The sequence below is a fragment of the Stegodyphus dumicola genome, chromosome X2 (assembly GCF_044657685.1).
Source record: "Stegodyphus dumicola isolate Sdum_Otavi_A_Nest chromosome X2, ASM4465768v1".
Lineage (NCBI taxonomy): Eukaryota > Metazoa > Arthropoda > Arachnida > Araneae > Eresidae > Stegodyphus > Stegodyphus dumicola.
Window position 1 is genome coordinate 202,115,775 of NC_140781.1, and position 19,464 is coordinate 202,135,238.

Genomic DNA, 19,464 nt, shown 5'->3' on the forward strand with positions numbered 1-19,464 from the left:
ATTTTTCTGATCTAGGACTATTCAAATGGCATTTTGTGATATTCTTGATCTTAATTAGGATGAAAATCAGTTACTTCCATTTCTAGATCAGTAGCATTGTTATTTAACATATTTGCAATCTTTTACCATTTTTCTTAAATACTAGTATTATGTAATGGGTTTGAAGTGAATGAAGTAGTTGGCCTAATTTTAAATACACTCAAAACATCTAATTTAGAAACTAACTTAAGCTCGATGAGATTTTCGAAATGTTTGTTTCAGTTTTCTTATATTTCACGCTTTAGTTCTCGAGATTTTCAAAGTGGCAAAACGTACATTACATTATGGTAAAAATGTATATTCCTTATATTTGTGTATTATTTTCACAAAATTAATTTGATTTAAACTGAATTTATAATACCTTTAATTCAAAGACTTTAGTTCTCTCCACCCCCTCAAGTTTAAGATTTAGTTATTATGTCTGTAAGAATGGCTAAATCATAGAACAAGGTATGTTCAATAATTTCTTCATAAGTTTCGTTTCTGGATTTTTAAATTTCTTCTATGAAACTTTTGTAACAAAAATTGGGATGGAACCTAGGCAGCCAGACAGAATGTCCCTTCCCTGAGTGAAAATTTCTATCATTTGATTGAAAGTGACTTTACAATATTTCAGAATAAACCCTCTTAACACTAATAAATGTATATAGACTTTTTTTTAATGTTTATGTAATGCGTGTTTTGTTCTTACAATATTTTGAGCTATTATATTACTAATCCTGTATATGAATTAAGACAGTTTAATGTAGAATACCTGCTTCAGTGCTAAAAGTAAAGTATTTGAATTATGTTTTACCGTTCATATGTTTTCAGACGTAGGTTGTATTCTACAATTTACGGAATTTCTCTTTATTGGACATCTCACATAGCTGACAAAATTTCATTCCTATGTTTAGGTTTTATAGTACAATACGTTGAGCATCCGTACATTAGTATATGACTTTGATTCCTTCTAAAGAAAAAGTGTATCTTAGTTTTCTTTAATTTTTGCTCAAAATTTTAGTATGTAGGTAATTACAATAGTGCTTCCAGGAAATTGCATTTAAATTTTTTGCATCATTTCAAAATGCTGTATCATTCAATGGCATTTGATGTGTTTTGGCTTGCTGTATTAAAGCTGGGCGCGAACCCGGGCAGCCAGTCAATATGTTCTTTCCCTGAGTGAAATATTGCTATAATTTCATTAAAGTGACGTAATATTTCAGGATAATTTCTTGTACATTGGACTAAGCGTTCCTCTCTCATGGATAAGTTTACCTAAGTAAAGAACTTAAAAATAGAAACGGTTCTTACGTTAAAATTCTGAATGAAATATTTCTTTTATGGTTTATGACTTTTGCTTCCAAGATGTTCTTCGAAATCTGTTTTTAGAATGGTGTTTTTGAGCCCTTTCTAAAAAAAAATCTATAAAAATATATATATGTATAGCTATTTTAATGTTAATATATTGCGAGTTTGATTATTACTCTTTTTTGATCTGTTATGTCACTAATTCTGTGTGTGAATTAAGACTGTTTAATATATAACACCTGCTTCAAAGCTAACAGTAAAGTTTATTTTGTTTATTTGTCATTTAAAATTACCTGCTTATTGTCTTTTGGTGCCATCTTTTTACCAGCGCTGAAATTATTTACTCTTCTCGAAGATCATTATCCATTTTATTCTGTGTATCTGTAATAACTGTCTAATTTTTTTTTCTTTCATTGTTCATGTTGTACCCATACATTAAAATCCCCCTTCGCTTACTGTGCTTCTGTCGTATTAGGAAAATAATTTGCTTTTATATCGACTTTAGTCGTGATTTTAGTAACAATGTAGCACATTGCTGGAATTTAAAACAAAGAAGGCTACTTTTGAAGTTATATATATTAAGAAAGAATATTAGACATTTCTGTGTGTGTATAATTATTCTTTAATTTTAAAGTAGTTAAAATCTAATGATTCCTTCCCCCCCGGCCTCTTCTAGTGTAATTTGTCATCATTTTTGTGCACTCTTGGATTGCAGAACATGATATCATGAAAGAAAAAGAACGAAGATGAAAAGAATGGAGAAATAGTGCAGAGCAAAAAGACATCTGTGGCTGGTAATTCTTGTTTTATATTAACTTTATTTCCACTAGAAATGCTTGAATGTTATAATTTGTACACTGCATTTCTTCTGCGATTTTTTCTTTCCCTCTGATACATGCGATGTTATGGCTAAATCCATGCAGTCCTTTGGATGTTTGCTTGTTATCCTGTATCTGAACATTGATTTTTAACAAGTTCATTGTTGAAAATCCTCTTTCACATTTTTTAGTAAATCGAAAGCAGAAATTTATCATTCTAAAAGTTTAACAGGTCATGATTTTTCTGATCTAGGACTATTCAAATGGCATTTTGTGATATTCTTGATCTTAATTAGGATGAAAATCAGTTACTTCCATTTCTAGATCAGTAGCATTGTTATTTAACATATTTGCAATCTTTTACCATTTTTCTTAAATACTAGTATTATGTAATGGGTTTGAAGTGAATGAAGTAGTTGGCCTAATTTTAAATACACTCAAAACATCTAATTTAGAAACTAACTTAAGCTCGATGAGATTTTCGAAATGTTTGTTTCAGTTTTCTTATATTTCACGCTTTAGTTCTCGAGATTTTCAAAGTGGCAAAACGTACATTACATTATGGTAAAAATGTATATTCCTTATATTTGTGTATTATTTTCAAAAAATTAATTTGATTTAAAATGAATTTATAATACCTTTAATTCAAAGACTTTAGTTCTCTCCACCCCCTCAAGTTTAAGATTTAGTTATTATGTCTGTAAGAATGGCTAAATCATAGAACAAGGTATGTTCAATAATTTCTTCATAAGTTTCGTTTCTGGATTTTTAAATTTCTTCTATGAAACTTTTGTAACAAAAGTTGGGATGGAACCTAGGCAGCCAGACAGAATGTCCCTTCCCTGAGTGAAAATTTCTATCATTTGATTGAAAGTGACTTTACAATATTTCAGAATAAACCCTCTTAACACTAATAAATGTATATAGACTTTTTTTTAATGTTTATGTAATGCGTGTTTTGTTCTTACAATATTTTGAGCTATTATATTACTAATCCTGTATATGAATTAAGACAGTTTAATGTAGAATACCTGCTTCAGTGCTAAAAGTAAAGTATTTGAATTATGTTTTACCGTTCATATGTTTTCAGACGTAGGTTGTATTCTACAATTTACGGAATTTCTCTTTATTGGACATCTCACATAGCTGACAAAATTTCATTCCTATGTTTAGGTTTTATAGTACAATACGTTGAGCATCCGTACATTAGTATATGACTTTGATTCCTTCTAAAGAAAAAGTGTATCTTAGTTTTCTTTAATTTTTGCTCAAAATTTTAGTATGTAGGTAATTACAATAGTGCTTCCAGGAAATTGCATTTAAATTTTTTGCATCATTTCAAAATGCTGTATCATTCAATGGCATTTGATGTGTTTTGGCTTGCTGTATTAAAGCTGGGCGCGAACCCGGGCAGCCAGTCAATATGTTCTTTCCCTGAGTGAAATATTGCTATAATTTCATTAAAGTGACGTAATATTTCAGGATAATTTCTTGTACATTAGACTAAGCTTTCCTCTCTCATGGATAAGTTTACCTAAGTAAAGAACTTAAAAATAGAAACGGTTCTTACGTTAAAATTCTGAATGAAATATTTCTTTTATGGTTTATGACTTTTGCTTCCAAGATGTTCTTCGAAATCTGTTTTTAGAATGGTGTTTTTGAGACCTTTCTAAAAAAAAAATCTATAAAAATATATATATGTATAGCTATTTTAATGTTAATATATTGCGAGTTTGATTATTACTCTTTTTTGATCTGTTATGTCACTAATTCTGTGTGTGAATTAAGACTGTTTAATATATAACACCTGCTTCAAAGCTAACAGTAAAGTTTATTTTGTTTATTTGTCATTTAAAATTATCTGCTTATTGTCTTTTGGTGCCATCTTTTTACCAGCGCTGGAATTATTTACTCTTCTCGAAGATCATTATCCCTTTTATTCTGTGTATCTGTAATAACTGTCTAATTTTTTTTCTTTCATTGTTCATGCTGTACCCATACATTAAAATCCCCCTTCGCTTACTGTGCTTCTGTCGTATTAGGAAAATAATTTGCTTTTCTATCGACTTTAGTCGTGATTTTAGTAACAATGTAGCACATTGCTGGAATTTAAAACAAAGAAGGCTACTTTTGAAGTTATATATATTAAGAAAGAATATTAGATATTTCTGTGTGTGTATAATTATTCTTTAATTTTAAAGTAGTTAAAATCTAATGATTCCTTCCCCCCCCTTGGCCTCTTCTAGTGTAATTTGTCATCATTTTTGTGCACTCTTGGATTGCAGAACATGATATCATGAAAGAAAAAGAACGAAGATGAAAAGAATGGAGAAATAGTGCAGAGCAAAAAGACATCTGTGGCTGGTAATTCTTGTTTTATATTAACTTTATTTCCACTAGAAATGCTTGAATGTTATAATTTGTACACTGCATTTCTTCTGCGAGTTTTTCTTTCCCTCTGATACATGCGATGTTATGGCTAAATCCATGCAGTCCTTTGGATGTTTGCTTGTTATCCTGTATCTGAACATTGATTTTTAACAAGTTCGTTGTTGAAAATCCTCTTTCACATTTTTTAGTAAATCGAAAGCAGAAATTTATCATTCTAAAAGTTTAACAGGTCATGATTTTTCTGATCTAGGACTATTCAAATGGCATTTTGTGATATTCTTGATCTTAATTAGGATGAAAATCAGTTACTTCCATTTCTAGATCAGTAGCATTGTTATTTAACATATTTGCAATCTTTTACAATTTTTCTTAAATACTAGTATTATGTAATGGGTTTGAAGTGAATGAAGTAGTTGGCCTAATTTTAAATACACTCAAAACATCTAATTTAGAAACTAACTTAAGCTCGATGAGATTTTCGAAATGTTTGTTTCAGTTTTCTTATATTTCACGCTTTAGTTCTCGAGATTTTCAAAGTGGCAAAACGTACATTACATTATGGTAAAAATGTATATTCCTTATATTTGTGTATTATTTTCACAAAATTAATTTGATTTAAAATGAATTTATAATACCTTTAATTCAAAGACTTTAGTTCTCTCCACCCCCTCAAGTTTAAGATTTAGTTATTATGTCTGTAAGAATGGCTAAATCATAGAACAAGGTATGTTCAATAATTTCTTCATAAGTTTCGTTTCTGGATTTTTAAATTTCTTCTATGAAACTTTTGTAACAAAAGTTGGGATGGAACCTAGGCAGCCAGACAGAATGTCCCTTCCCTGAGTGAAAATTTCTATCATTTGATTGAAAGTGACTTTACAATATTTCAGAATAAACCCTCTTAACACTAATAAATGTATATAGACTTTTTTTTTAATGTTTATGTAATGCGTGTTTTGTTCTTACAATATTTTGAGCTATTATATTACTAATCCTGTATATGAATTAAGACAGTTTAATGTAGAATACCTGCTTCAGTGCTGAAAGTAAAGTATTTGAATTATGTTTTACCGTTCATATGTTTTCAGACGTAGGTCGTATTCTACAATTTACGGAATTTCTCTTTATTGGACATCTCACATAGCTGACAAAATTTCATTCCTATGTTTAGGTTTTATAGTACAATACGTTGAGCATCCGTACATTAGTATATGACTTTGATTCCTTCTAAAGAAAAAGTGTATCTTAGTTTTCTTTAATTTTTGCTCAAAATTTTAGTATGTAGGTAATTACAATAGTGCTTCCAGGAAATTGCATTTAAATTTTTTGCATCATTTCAAAATGCTGTATCATTCAATGGCATTTGATGTGTTTTGGCTTGCTGTATTAAAGCTGGGCGCGAACCCGGGCAGCCAGTCAATATGTTCTTTCCCTGAGTGAAATATTGCTATAATTTCATTAAAGTGACGTAATATTTCAGGATAATTTCTTGTACATTAGACTAAGCGTTCCTCTCTCATGGATAAGTTTACCTAAGTAAAGAACTTAAAAATAGAAACGGTTCTTACGTTAAAATTCTGAATGAAATATTTCTTTTATGGTTTATGACTTTTGCTTCCAAGATGTTCTTCGAAATCTGTTTTTAGAATGGTGTTTTTGAGCCCTTTCTAAAAAAAAATCTATAAAAATATATATATGTATAGCTATTTTAATGTTAATATATTGCGAGTTTTATTATTACTCTTTTTTGATCTGTTATGTCACTAATTCTGTGTGTGAATTAAGACTGTTTAATATATAACACCTGCTTCAAAGCTAACAGTAAAGTTTATTTTGTTTATTTGTCATTTAAAATTATCTGCTTATTGTCTTTTGGTGCCATCTTTTTACCAGCGCTGAAATTATTTAGTCTTCTCGAAGATCATTATCCCTTTTATTCTGTGTATCTGTAATAACTGTCTAATTTATTTTCTTTCATTGTTCATGCTGTACCCATACATTAAAATCCCCCTTCGCTTACTGTGCTTCTGTCGTATTAGGAAAATAATTTGCTTTTCTATCGACTTTAGTCGTGATTTTAGTAACAATGTAGCACATTGCTGGAATTTAAAACAAAGAAGGCTACTTTTGAAGTTATATATATTAAGAAAGAATATTAGACATTTCTGTGTGTGTATAATTATTCTTTAATTTTAAAGTAGTTAAAATCTAATGATTCCTTCCCCCCCTTGGCCTCTTCTAGTGTAATTTGTCATCATTTTTGTGCACTCTTGGATTGCAGAACATGATATCATGAAAGAAAAAGAACGAAGATGAAAAGAATGGAGAAATAGTGCAGAGCAAAAAGACATCTGTGGCTGGTAATTCTTGTTTTATATTAACTTTATTTCCACTAGAAATGCTTGAATGTTATAATTTGTACACTGCATTTCTTCTGCGAGTTTTTCTTTCCCTCTGATACATGCGATGTTATGGCTAAATCCATGCAGTCCTTTGGATGTTTGCTTGTTATCCTGTATCTGAACATTGATTTTTAACAAGTTCGTTGTTGAAAATCCTCTTTCACATTTTTTAGTAAATCGAAAGCAGAAATTTATCATTCTAAAAGTTTAACAGGTCATGATTTTTCTGATCTAGGACTATTCAAATGGCATTTTGTGATATTCTTGATCTTAATTAGGATGAAAATCAGTTACTTCCATTTCTAGATCAGTAGCATTGTTATTTAACATATTTGCAATCTTTTACAATTTTTCTTAAATACTAGTATTATGTAATGGGTTTGAAGTGAATGAAGTAGTTGGCCTAATTTTAAATACACTCAAAACATCTAATTTAGAAACTAACTTAAGCTCGATGAGATTTTCGAAATGTTTGTTTCAGTTTTCTTATATTTCACGCTTTAGTTCTCGAGATTTTCAAAGTGGCAAAACGTACATTACATTATGGTAAAAATGTATATTCCTTATATTTGTGTATTATTTTCACAAAATTAATTTGATTTAAAATGAATTTATAATACCTTTAATTCAAAGACTTTAGTTCTCTCCACCCCCTCAAGTTTAAGATTTAGTTATTATGTCTGTAAGAATGGCTAAATCATAGAACAAGGTATGTTCAATAATTTCTTCATAAGTTTCGTTTCTGGATTTTTAAATTTCTTCTATGAAACTTTTGTAACAAAAGTTGGGATGGAACCTAGGCAGCCAGACAGAATGTCCCTTCCCTGAGTGAAAATTTCTATCATTTGATTGAAAGTGACTTTACAATATTTCAGAATAAACCCTCTTAACACTAATAAATGTATATAGACTTTTTTTTAATGTTTATGTAATGCGTGTTTTGTTCTTAAATATTTTGAGCTATTATATTACTAATCCTGTATATGAATTAAGACAGTTTAATGTAGAATACCTGCTTCAGTGCTAAAAGTAAAGTATTTGAATTATGTTTTACTGTTCATATGTTTTCAGACGTAGGTTGTATTCTACAATTTACGGAATTTCTCTTTATTGGACATCTCACATAGCTGACAAAATTTCATTCCTATGTTTAGGTTTTATAGTACAATACGTTGAGCATCCGTACATTAGTATATGACTTTGATTCCTTCTAAAGAAAAAGTGTATCTTAGTTTTCTTTAATTTTTGCTCAAAATTTTAGTATGTAGGTAATTACAATAGTGCTTCCAGGAAATTGCATTTAAATTTTTTGCATCATTTCAAAATGCTGTATCATTCAATGGCATTTGATGTGTTTTGGCTTGCTGTATTAAAGCTGGGCGCGAACCCGGGCAGCCAGTAAATATGTTCTTTCCCTGAGTGAAATATTGCTATAATTTCATTAAAGTGACGTAATATTTCAGGATAATTTCTTGTACATTGGACTAAGCGTTCCTCTCTCATGGATAAGTTTACCTAAGTAAAGAACTTAAAAATAGAAACGGTTCTTACGTTAAAATTCTGAATGAAATATTTCTTTTATGGTTTATGACTTTTGCTTCCAAGATGTTCTTCGAAATCTGTTTTTAGAATGGTGTTTTTGAGCCCTTTCTAAAAAAAAAATCTATAAAAATATATATATGTATAGCTATTTTAATGTTAATATATTGCGAGTTTGATTATTACTCTTTTTTGATCTGTTATGTCACTAATTCTGTGTGTGAATTAAGACTGTTTAATATATAACACCTGCTTCAAAGCTAACAGTAAAGTTTATTTTGTTTATTTGTCATTTAAAATTATCTGCTTATTGTCTTTTGGTGCCATCTTTTTACCAGCGCTGGAATTATTTACTCTTCTCGAAGATCATTATCCCTTTTATTCTGTGTATCTGTAATAACTGTCTAATTTTTTTTCTTTCATTGTTCATGCTGTACCCATACATTAAAATCCCCCTTCGCTTACTGTGCTTCTGTCGTGTTAGGAAAATAATTTGCTTTTCTATCGACTTTAGTCGTGATTTTAGTAACAATGTAGCACATTGCTGGAATTTAAAACAAAGAAGGCTACTTTTGAAGTTATATATATTAAGAAAGAATATTAGATATTTCTGTGTGTGTATAATTATTCTTTAATTTTAAAGTAGTTAAAATCTAATGATTCCTTCCCCCCCTTGGCCTCTTCTAGTGTAATTTGTCATCATTTTTGTGCACTCTTGGATTGCAGAACATGATATCATGAAAGAAAAAGAACGAAGATGAAAAGAATGGAGAAATAGTGCAGAGCAAAAAGACATCTGTGGCTGGTAATTCTTGTTTTATATTAACTTTATTTCCACTAGAAATGCTTGAATGTTATAATTTGTACACTGCATTTCTTCTGCGAGTTTTTCTTTCCCTCTGATACATGCGATGTTATGGCTAAATCCATGCAGTCCTTTGGATGTTTGCTTGTTATCCTGTATCTGAACATTGATTTTTAACAAGTTCGTTGTTGAAAATCCTCTTTCACATTTTTTAGTAAATCGAAAGCAGAAATTTATCATTCTAAAAGTTTAACAGGTCATGATTTTTCTGATCTAGGACTATTCAAATGGCATTTTGTGATATTCTTGATCTTAATTAGGATGAAAATCAGTTACTTCCATTTCTAGATCAGTAGCATTGTTATTTAACATATTTGCAATCTTTTACCATTTTTCTTAAATACTAGTATTATGTAATGGGTTTGAAGTGAATGAAGTAGTTGGCCTAATTTTAAATACACTCAAAACATCTAATTTAGAAACTAACTTAAGCTCGATGAGATTTTCGAAATGTTTGTTTCAGTTTTCTTATATTTCACGCTTTAGTTCTCGAGATTTTCAAAGTGGCAAAACGTACATTACATTATGGTAAAAATGTATATTCCTTATATTTGTGTATTATTTTCACAAAATTAATTTGATTTAAAATGAATTTATAATACCTTTAATTCAAAGACTTTAGTTCTCTCCACCCCCTCAAGTTTAAGATTTAGTTATTATGTCTGTAAGAATGGCTAAATCATAGAACAAGGTATGTTCAATAATTTCTTCACAAGTTTCGTTTCTGGATTTTTAAATTTCTTCTATGAAACTTTTGTAACAAAAGTTGGGATGGAACCTAGGCAGCCAGACAGAATGTCCCTTCCCTGAGTGAAAATTTCTATCATTTGATTGAAAGTGACTTTACAATATTTCAGAATAAACCCTCTTAACACTAATAAATGTATATAGACTTTTTTTTTTAATGTTTATGTAATGCGTGTTTTGTTCTTACAATATTTTGAGCTATTATATTACTAATCCTGTATATGAATTAAGACAGTTTAATGTAGAATACCTGCTTCAGTGCTAAAAGTAAAGTATTTGAATTATGTTTTACCGTTCATATGTTTTCAGACGTAGGTTGTATTCTACAATTTACGGAATTTCTCTTTATTGGACATCTCACATAGCTGACAAAATTTCATTCCTATGTTTAGGTTTTATAGTACAATACGTTGAGCATCCGTACATTAGTATATGACTTTGATTCCTTCTAAAGAAAAAGTGTATCTTAGTTTTCTTTAATTTTTGCTCAAAATTTTAGTATGTAGGTAATTACAATAGTGCTTCCAGGAAATTGCATTTAAATTTTTTGCATCATTTCAAAATGCTGTATCATTCAATAGCATTTGATGTGTTTTGGCTTGCTGTATTAAAGCTGGGCTCGAACCCGGGCAGCCAGTCAATATGTCCTTTCCCTGAGTGAAATATTGCTATAATTTCATTAAAGTGATGTAATATTTCAGGATAATTTCTTGTACATTGGACTAAGCGTTCCTCTCTCATGGATAAGTTTACCTAAGTAAAGAACTTAAAAATAGAAACGGTTCTTACGTTAAAATTCTGAATGAAATATTTCTTTTATGGTTTATGAATTTTGCTTCCAAGATGTTCTTCGAAATCTGTTTTTAGAATGGTGTTTTTGAGCCCTTTCTAAAAAAAAAATCTATAAAAATATATATATGTATAGCTATTTTAATGTTAATATATTGCGAGTTTGATTATTACTCTTCTTTGATCTGTTATGTCACTAATTCTGTGTGTGAATTAAGACTGTTTAATATATAACACCTGCTTCAAAGCTAACAGTAAAGTTTATTTTGTTTATTTGTCATTTAAAATTACCTGCTTATTGTCTTTTGGTGCCATCTTTTTACCAGCGCTGAAATTATTTACTCTTCTCGAAGATCATTATCCCTTTTATTCTGTGTATCTTAATAACTGTCTAATTTTTTTTCTTTCATTGTTCATGCTGTACCCATACATTAAAATCCCCCTTCGCTTACTGTGCTTCTGTCGTATTAGGAAAATAATTTGCTTTTCTATCGACTTTAGTCGTGATTTTAGTAACAATGTAGCACATTGCTGGAATTTAAAACAAAGAAGGCTACTTTTGAAGTTATATATATTAAGAAAGAATATTAGATATTTCTGTGTGTGTATAATTATTCTTTAATTTTAAAGTAGTTAAAATCTAATGATTCCTTCCCCCCCCCCTTGGCCTCTTCTAGTGTAATTTGTCATCAATTTTGTGCACTCTTGGATTGCAGAACATGATATCATGAAATAAAAAGAACGAAGATGAAAAGAATGGAGAAATAGTGCAGAGCGAAGAGACATCTGTGGCTGGTAATTCTTGTTTTATATTAACTTTATTTCCACTAGAAATGCTTGAATGTTATAATTTGTACACTGCATTTCTTCTGCGAGTTTTTCTTTCCCTCTGATACATGCGATGTTATGGCTAAATCCATGCAGTCGTTTGGATGTTTGCTTGTTATCCTGTATCTGAACATTGATTTTTAACAAGTTCGTTGTTGAAAATCCTCTTTCACATTTTTTAGTAAATCGAAAGCAGAAATTTATCATTCTAAAAGTTTAACAGGTCATGATTTTTCTGATCTAGGACTATTCAAATGGCATTTTGTGATATTCTTGATCTTAATTAGGATGAAAATCAGTTACTTCCATTTCTAGATCAGTAGCATTGTTATTTAACATATTTGCAATCTTTTACCATTTTTCTTAAATACTAGTATTATGTAATGGGTTTGAAGTGAATGAAGTAGTTGGCCTAATTTTAAATACACTCAAAACATCTAATTTAGAAACTAACTTAAGCTCGATGAGATTTTCGAAATGTTTGTTTCAGTTTTCTTATATTTCACGCTTTAGTTCTCGAGATTTTCAAAGTGGCAAAACGTACATTACATTATGGTAAAAATGTATATTCCTTATATTTGTGTATTATTTTCACAAAATTAATTTGATTTAAAATGAATTTATAATACCTTTAATTCAAAGACTTTAGTTCTCTCCACCCCCTCAAGTTTAAGATTTAGTTATTATGTCTGTAAGAATGGCTAAATCATAGAACAAGGTATGTTCAATAATTTCTTCACAAGTTTCGTTTCTGGATTTTTAAATTTCTTCTATGAAACTTTTGTAACAAAAGTTGGGATGGAACCTAGGCAGCCAGACAGAATGTCCCTTCCCTGAGTGAAAATTTCTATCATTTGATTGAAAGTGACTTTACAATATTTCAGAATAAACCCTCTTAACACTAATAAATGTATATAGACTTTTTTTTTTAATGTTTATGTAATGCGTGTTTTGTTCTTACAATATTTTGAGCTATTATATTACTAATCCTGTATATGAATTAAGACAGTTTAATGTAGAATACCTGCTTCAGTGCTAAAAGTAAAGTATTTGAATTATGTTTAACCGTTCATATGTTTTCAGACGTAGGTTGTATTCTACAATTTACGGAATTTCTCTTTATTGGACATCTCACATAGCTGACAAAATTTCATTCCTATGTTTAGGTTTTATAGTACAATACGTTGAGCATCCGTACATTAGTATATGACTTTGATTCCTTCTAAAGAAAAAGTGTATCTTAGTTTTCTTTAATTTTTGCTCAAAATTTTAGTATGTAGGTAATTACAATAGTGCTTCCAGGAAATTGCATTTAAATTTTTTGCATCATTTCAAAATGCTGTATCATTCAATAGCATTTGATGTGTTTTGGCTTGCTGTATTAAAGCTGGGCTCGAACCCGGGCAGCCAGTCAATATGTCCTTTCCCTGAGTGAAATATTGCTATAATTTCATTAAAGTGATGTAATATTTCAGGATAATTTCTTGTACATTGGACTAAGCGTTCCTCTCTCATGGATAAGTTTACCTAAGTAAAGAACTTAAAAATAGAAACGGTTCTTACGTTAAAATTCTGAATGAAATATTTCTTTTATGGTTTATGAATTTTGCTTCCAAGATGTTCTTCGAAATCTGTTTTTAGAATGGTGTTTTTGAGCCCTTTCTAAAAAAAAAATCTATAAAAATATATATATGTATAGCTATTTTAATGTTAATATATTGCGAGTTTGATTATTACTCTTCTTTGATCTGTTATGTCACTAATTCTGTGTGTGAATTAAGACTGTTTAATATATAACACCTGCTTCAAAGCTAACAGTAAAGTTTATTTTGTTTATTTGTCATTTAAAATTACCTGCTTATTGTCTTTTGGTGCCATCTTTTTACCAGCGCTGAAATTATTTACTCTTCTCGAAGATCATTATCCCTTTTATTCTGTGTATCTTAATAACTGTCTAATTTTTTTTCTTTCATTGTTCATGCTGTACCCATACATTAAAATCCCCCTTCGCTTACTGTGCTTCTGTCGTATTAGGAAAATAATTTGCTTTTCTATCGACTTTAGTCGTGATTTTAGTAACAATGTAGCACATTGCTGGAATTTAAAACAAAGAAGGCTACTTTTGAAGTTATATATATTAAGAAAGAATATTAGATATTTCTGTGTGTGTATAATTATTCTTTAATTTTAAAGTAGTTAAAATCTAATGATTCCTTCCCCCCCCCCTTGGCCTCTTCTAGTGTAATTTGTCATCAATTTTGTGCACTCTTGGATTGCAGAACATGATATCATGAAATAAAAAGAACGAAGATGAAAAGAATGGAGAAATAGTGCAGAGCAAAGAGACATCTGTGGCTGGTAATTCTTGTTTTATATTAACTTTATTTCCACTAGAAATGCTTGAATGTTATAATTTGTACACTGCATTTCTTCTGCGAGTTTTTCTTTCCCTCTGATACATGCGATGTTATGGCTAAATCCATGCAGTCGTTTGGATGTTTGCTTGTTATCCTGTATCTGAACATTGATTTTTAACAAGTTCGTTGTTGAAAATCCTCTTTCACATTTTTTAGTAAATCGAAAGCAGAAATTTATCATTCTAAAAGTTTAACAGGTCATGATTTTTCTGATCTAGGACTATTCAAATGGCATTTTGTGATATTCTTGATCTTAATTAGGATGAAAATCAGTTACTTCCATTTCTAGATCAGTAGCATTGTTATTTAACATATTTGCAATCTTTTACCATTTTTCTTAAATACTAGTATTATGTAATGGGTTTGAAGTGAATGAAGTAGTTGGCCTAATTTTAAATACACTCAAAACATCTAATTTAGAAACTAACTTAAGCTCGATGAGATTTTCGAAATGTTTGTTTCAGTTTTCTTATATTTCACGCTTTAGTTCTCGAGATTTTCAAAGTGGCAAAACGTACATTACATTATGGTAAAAATGTATATTCCTTATATTTGTGTATTATTTTCACAAAATTAATTTGATTTAAAATGAATTTATAATACCTTTAATTCAAAGACTTTAGTTCTCTCCACCCCCTCAAGTTTAAGATTTAGTTATTATGTCTGTAAGAATGGCTAAATCATAGAACAAGGTATGTTCAATAATTTCTTCACAAGTTTCGTTTCTGGATTTTTAAATTTCTTCTATGAAACTTTTGTAACAAAAGTTGGGATGGAACCTAGGCAGCCAGACAGAATGTCCCTTCCCTGAGTGAAAATTTCTATCATTTGATTGAAAGTGACTTTACAATATTTCAGAATAAACCCTCTTAACACTAATAAATGTATATAGACTTTTTTTTTTAATGTTTATGTAATGCGTGTTTTGTTCTTACAATATTTTGAGCTATTATATTACTAATCCTGTATATGAATTAAGACAGTTTAATGTAGAATACCTGCTTCAGTGCTAAAAGTAAAGTATTTGAATTATGTTTTACCGTTCATATGTTTTCAGACGTAGGTTGTATTCTACAATTTACGGAATTTCTCTTTATTGGACATCTCACATAGCTGACAAAATTTCATTCCTATGTTTAGGTTTTATAGTACAATACGTTGAGCATCCGTACATTAGTATATGACTTTGATTCCTTCTAAAGAAAAAGTGTATCTTAGTTTTCTTTAATTTTTGCTCAAAATTTTAGTATGTAGGTAATTACAATAGTGCTTCCAGGAAATTGCATTTAAATTTTTTGCATCATTTCAAAATGCTGTATCATTCAATAGCATTTGATGTGTTTTGGCTTGCTGTATTAAAGCTGGGCTCGAACCCGGGCAGCCAGTCAATATGTCCTTTCCCTGAGTGAAATATTGCTATAATTTCATTAAAGTGATGTAATATTTCAGGATAATTTCTTGTACATTGGACTAAGCGTTCCTCTCTCATGGATAAGTTTACCTAAGTAAAGAACTTAAAAATAGAAACGGTTCTTACGTTAAAATTCTGAATGAAATATTTCTTTTATGGTTTATGAATTTTGCTTCCAAGATGTTCTTCGAAATCTGTTTTTAGAATGGTGTTTTTGAGCCCTTTCTAAAAAAAAAATCTATAAAAATATATATATGTATAGCTATTTTAATGTTAATATATTGCGAGTTTGATTATTACTCTTTTTTGATCTGTTATGTCACTAATTCTGTGTGTGAATTAAGACTGTTTAATATATAACACCTGCTTCAAAGCTAACAGTAAAGTTTATTTTGTTTATTTGTCATTTAAAATTACCTGCTTATTGTCTTTTGGTGCCATCTTTTTACCAGCGCTGAAATTATTTACTCTTCTCGAAGATCATTATCCCTTTTATTCTGTGTATCTTAATAACTGTCTAATTTTTTTTCTTTCATTGTTCATGCTGTACCCATACATTAAAATCCCCCTTCGCTTACTGTGCTTCTGTCGTATTAGGAAAATAATTTGCTTTTCTATCGACTTTAGTCGTGATTTTAGTAACAATGTAGCACATTGCTGGAATTTAAAACAAAGAAGGCTACTTTTGAAGTTATATATATTAAGAAAGAATATTAGATATTTCTGTGTGTGTATAATTATTCTTTAATTTTAAAGTAGTTAAAATCTAATGATTCCTTCCCCCCCCCTTGGCCTCTTCTAGTGTAATTTGTCATCAATTTTGTGCACTCTTGGATTGCAGAACATGATATCATGAAAGAAAAAGAACGAAGATGAAAAGAATGGAGAAATAGTGCAGAGCAAAGAGACATCTGTGGCTGGTAATTCTTGTTTTATATTAACTTTATTTCCACTAGAAATGCTTGAATGTTATAATTTGTACACTGCATTTCTTCTGCGAGTTTTTCTTTCCCTCTGATACATGCGATGTTATGGCTAAATCCATGCAGTCGTTTGGATGTTTGCTTGTTATCCTGTATCTGAACATTGATTTTTAACAAGTTCGTTGTTGAAAATCCTCTTTCACATTTTTTAGTAAATCGAAAGCAGAAATTTATCATTCTAAAAGTTTAACAGGTCATGATTTTTCTGATCTAGGACTATTCAAATGGCATTTTGTGATATTCTTGATCTTAATTAGGATGAAAATCAGTTACTTCCATTTCTAGATCAGTAGCATTGTTATTTAACATATTTGCAATCTTTTACCATTTTTCTTAAATACTAGTATTATGTAATGGGTTTGAAGTGAATGAAGTAGTTGGCCTAATTTTAAATACACTCAAAACATCTAATTTAGAAACTAACTTAAGCTCGATGAGATTTTCGAAATGTTTGTTTCAGTTTTCTTATATTTCACGCTTTAGTTCTCGAGATTTTCAAAGTGGCAAAACGTACATTACATTATGGTAAAAATGTATATTCCTTATATTTGTGTATTATTTTCACAAAATTAATTTGATTTAAACTGAATTTATAATACCTTTAATTCAAAGACTTTAGTTCTCTCCACCCCCTCAAGTTTAAGATTTAGTTATTATGTCTGTAAGAATGGCTAAATCATAGAACAAGGTATGTTCAATAATTTCTTCATAAGTTTCGTTTCTGGATTTTTAAATTTCTTCTATGAAACTTTTGTAACAAAAGTTGGGATGGAACCTAGGCAGCCAGACAGAATGTCCCTTCCCTGAGTGAAAATTTCTATCATTTGATTGAAAGTGACTTTACAATATTTCAGAATAAACCCTCTTAACACTAATAAATGTATATAGACTTTTTTTTTAATGTTTATGTAATGCGTGTTTTGTTCTTACAATACTTTGAGCTATTATATTACTAATCCTGTATATGAATTAAGACAGTTTAATGTAGAATACCTGCTTCAGTGCTAAAAGTAAAGTATTTGAATTATGTTTTACCGTTCATATGTTTTCAGACGTAGGTTGTATTCTACAATTTACGGAATTTCTCTTTATTGGACATCTCACATAGCTGACAAAATTTCATTCCTATGTTTAGGTTTTATAGTACAATACGTTGAGCATCCGTACATTAGTATATGACTTTGATTCCTTCTAAAGAAAAAGTGTATCTTAGTTTTCTTTAATTTTTGCTCAAAATTTTAGTATGTAGGTAATTACAATAGTGCTTCCAGGAAATTGCATTTAAATTTTTTGCATCATTTCAAAATGCTGTATCATTCAATGGCATTTGATGTGTTTTGGCTTGCTGTATTAAAGCTGGGCGCGAACCCGGGCAGCCAGTCAATATGTTCTTTCCCTGAGTGAAATATTGCTATAATTTCATTAAAGTGACGTAATATTTCAGGATAATTTCTTGTACATTGGACTAAGCGTTCCTCTCTCATGGATAAGTTTACCTAAGTAAAGAACTTAAAAATAGAAACGGTTCTTACGTTAAAATTCTGAATGAAATATTTCTTTTATGGTTTATGACTTTTGCTTCCAAGATGTTCTTCGAAATCTGTTTTTAGAATGGTGTTTTTGAGCCCTTTCTAAAAAAAAAATCTATAAAAATATATATATGTATAGCTATTTTAATGTTAATATATTGCGAGTTTGATTATTACTCTTTTTTGATCTGTTATGTCACTAATTCTGTGTGTGAATTAAGACTGTTTAATATATAACACCTGCTTCAAAGCTAACAGTAAAGTTTATTTTGTTTATTTGTCATTTAAAATTATCTGCTTATTGTCTTTTGGTGCCATCTTTTTACCAGCGCTGGAATTATTTACTCTTCTCGAAGATCATTATCCCTTTTATTCTGTGTATCTGTAATAACTGTCTAATTTTTTTTCTTTCATTGTTCATGCTGTACCCATACATTAAAATCCCCCTTCGCTTACTGTGCTTCTGTCGTATTAGGAAAATAATTTGCTTTTATATCGACTTTAGTCGTGATTTTAGTAACAATGTAACACATTGCTGGAATTTAAAACAAAGAAGGCTACTTTTGAAGTTATATATATTAAGAAAGAATATTAGATATTTCTGTGTGTGTATAATTATTCTTTAATTTTAAAGTAGTTAAAATCTAATGATTCCTTCCCCCCCCTTGGCCTCTTCTAGTGTAATTTGTCATCATTTTTGTGCACTCTTGGATTGCAGAACATGATATCATGAAAGAAAAAGAACGAAGATGAAAAGAATGGAGAAATAGTGCAGAGCAAATAGACATCTGTGGCTGGTAATTCTTGTTTTATATTAACTTTATTTCCACCAGAAATGCTTGAATGTTATAATTTGTACACTGCATTTCTTCTGCGAGTTTTTCTTTCCCTCTGATACATGCGATGTTATGGCTAAATCCATGCAGTCCTTTGGATGTTTGCTTGTTATCCTGTATCTGAACATTGATTTTTAACAAGTTCGTTGTTGAAAATCCTCTTTCACATTTTTTAGTAAATCGAAAGCAGAAATTTATCATTCTAAAAGTTTAACAGGTCATGATTTTTCTGATCTAGGACTATTCAAATGGCATTTTGTGATATTCTTGATCTTAATTAGGATGAAAATCAGTTACTTCCATTTCTAGATCAGTAGCATTGTTATTTAACATATTTGCAATCTTTTACCATTTTTCTTAAATACTAGTATTATGTAATGGGTTTGAAGTGAATGAAGTAGTTGGCCTAATTTTAAATACACTCAAAACATCTAATTTAGAAACTAACTTAAGCTCGATGAGATTTTCGAAATGTTTGTTTCAGTTTTCTTATATTTCACGCTTTAGTTCTCGAGATTTTCAAAGTGGCAAAACGTACATTACATTATGGTAAAAATGTATATTCCTTATATTTGTGTAT

The 19,464-nt window shown here is 29.7% G+C and overlaps 1 long non-coding RNA gene across 2 annotated transcripts; it reads left to right on the forward strand.

Annotated features, from left to right (window-relative positions):
• The first annotated feature begins 2,000 nt into the window (after positions 1 to 2,000).
• LOC146993019 (uncharacterized) lies at positions 2,001 to 18,839 on the forward strand. 2 transcript variants are annotated; one of them, XR_015038884.1, is made up of 5 exons: positions 2,001 to 2,123; positions 4,394 to 4,511; positions 6,781 to 6,898; positions 9,167 to 9,284; positions 18,728 to 18,839. It is a non-coding gene; the product is annotated as an uncharacterized LOC146993019 (long non-coding RNA). The 2 variants fall into 2 exon arrangements; XR_015038885.1 differs by lacking the exon at positions 18,728 to 18,839 and adding an exon at positions 11,558 to 11,671.
• Positions 18,840 to 19,464: the final 625 nt, after the last annotated feature.